The 2,356-nt window shown below is 36.9% G+C and overlaps 1 non-coding gene across 1 annotated transcript; it reads left to right on the plus strand.

The window, feature by feature from the left end:
• The first annotated feature begins 1,866 nt into the window (after positions 1-1,866).
• TRNAR-ACG (transfer RNA arginine (anticodon ACG)) lies at positions 1,867-1,940 on the plus strand. Its single transcript has one exon. It is a non-coding gene; the product is annotated as a tRNA-Arg (tRNA).
• The last annotated feature ends 416 nt before the right edge of the window (positions 1,941-2,356 follow it).

Consider the following 2,356-nt stretch of genomic DNA (forward strand, 5'->3'; position numbering starts at 1 on the left):
TCGTGGGTTACATATAGTTTGATGTTCCTTCAGCTCAAGCTATCGTAAAGAAGTAATAAATATCGGCTAATCTGTTCCATCAACATCAGACAACTTAGAATAATTATTCACACTTGAACTAATTTGTGCACTTAATAAAACTCATGGAACCCATTTGTATTGGCTGTCGTTTGGTATAATGCTACACACTATATTACATGTACTCTGCCCACCATGGGGACCAAAACCTTTAACTTAATGCTGAGCCACTTGGAGGTGGACAAGAAGCAGATAAAATAAGTCGAGTCTTGTGTAAAAATTAAAAGGTAAACGTGAAAAGTTCATAAGGTGTTTAATGACAATGATATATCTTAGAAAGTTAGAATATTCGCAAGTGTGGCAAATGCCACACAATAGTACCGTAAAATTGAGTATTCATGACAAGATCTTAAATTAACGAGAGGTAAAACCAATGATTTTTAATACATTAACTCGATTCACTATAACCCTAAATAATTACCAAAATAAGTAAAGTGTGGATGTAGATTTTGAAAGGTCACAATATTCTGTAAACTTTATACAACTTTAATCAGTAACACGAATACTGTTCAATTTCCCACCAAAATAAATGATTTTTTAAAAAATATAACAGAAGAAGTCTTGTTTGTTAAAAATCACAGACTTTACGAGCTCTTTCTAAGAAGTATTGTAAAGGTAAGCAAATTCTAATATAACTAATTTTTTTGTTTTGAATTTCGCACAAAGCTACACGAGAGCTATCTGCGCTAGCCTCCCTAATTTAGCAGTGTAACACAAGGCAGCCAGTCATCAACACCCACAGCCAACTCTTGGGCTACTCTTTTACCAACGAATAGTTTGATGGATCGCAACTTTATAACGCCCCCACGGCTGAAAAGGCGAACATGTTTGGTGCGACGAGTATTCGATCCCACGACCCTCAAATTACGAGTCGCACGCCTTAACCCACTTGGCCATGCCGGACAAATATAACTAATATGCCGTACGTAGTGCATACAGTAACATAACTTATCTACAATATTCGTATTTGGAAATGGAACATTCATAACTGCAAATCTGAACGTGTCCATATTATTAAAAAAATGTTAACTTGAATATTTGTTTTATGATCCTGATACCTAGTTTGGTTTGGTTTGTTTTGAATTTCGTGCAAAGCTACACGAGGGCTATCTGCGCTAGCCGTTCCTAATTTAACAGTGTAAGACCAGAGGGAACACACAGCTAGTCATCCCCACCGACCGCCATCTTTGGGCTACTCTTTTACCAACGAATAGTGGGATTGACCGTCACATAATAATGCCCCTCACGGCTGAAAGGGGCAAGCATGTTTGGCAATAATTACGAAGAGCAATAGATAATAATTAGAAATATCAGCGGAATAATAATTAAAACCAACAATAGATAATAAATAGGACCGTCAATGGAAAATAATTAAAAACAACAACTGTTAATAATTAGGAACAACAAGGGATTTCTATTTTTTTAATACGAGGGTTAGATCCGCTAATTACAGGAGATTTAACAAGGAAACTTCTAGAGTTGTATTTATTTGAATGCTATTCTAGTTGTGTGCCAATTAATGTGACTGGATAAACTTAATAAAATTGAAACAATTTCTTATTACCAACAAACAAAAAAGTAACGTATATTTTGTGTAAACAAAAAATTCATTTTCTACTGGGTTGTTATTAGGTCTGTAACCTCCTTTATTTCAATATAGATCTTTACAGAACTAATACATGACTAGATTAAAGTATAATCTTTAATTGAAGAACTCGAAGTAGAAATGAACCAAGAAATCATATTTGAATTAAACAGATAAATTTAGTTTCTCTGACTAATCAAAGCGGGCCAGTGGCGCAATGGATAACGCGTCTGACTACGGATCAGAAGATTCCAGGTTTGAATCCTGGCTTGGCTCGATTAAGCGTTACAATTTTGGGTCCGGCATGGCCATGCGTTAAGGCGTGCGACTAGTGATCTGAGGTTCGCGGATTCGCATCCCGGTCGCGCCAAACATACTCGCCGTTTCAGCCGTGGAGCGTTATAATGTGACGGTCAATCCAACCTATTTGTGCTAAAAAGGTAGCCCAATAGTTGGCGGTGGGTGGTGATGACTAGTTGCCTTCCGTCTAGTCTAACACTGCTAAATTAGGGACGGCTAGCGCATATAGTCCTCGTGTCGCTTTGCGCGAAATTCGAAACACAAACAAACTGTATATTGCAAAACAACACTAGTATACTAAGACAGGTTGCTTTATAAAGGACAGTTTTATATTCTTGAATACGGTAACATCATTGCACGTGAGCAGCGTATGTGCAATTTATAACTTTAGCC

The sequence above is a fragment of the Tachypleus tridentatus genome, chromosome 1 (assembly GCF_004210375.1).
Source record: "Tachypleus tridentatus isolate NWPU-2018 chromosome 1, ASM421037v1, whole genome shotgun sequence".
Taxonomy (NCBI): domain Eukaryota; kingdom Metazoa; phylum Arthropoda; class Merostomata; order Xiphosura; family Limulidae; genus Tachypleus; species Tachypleus tridentatus.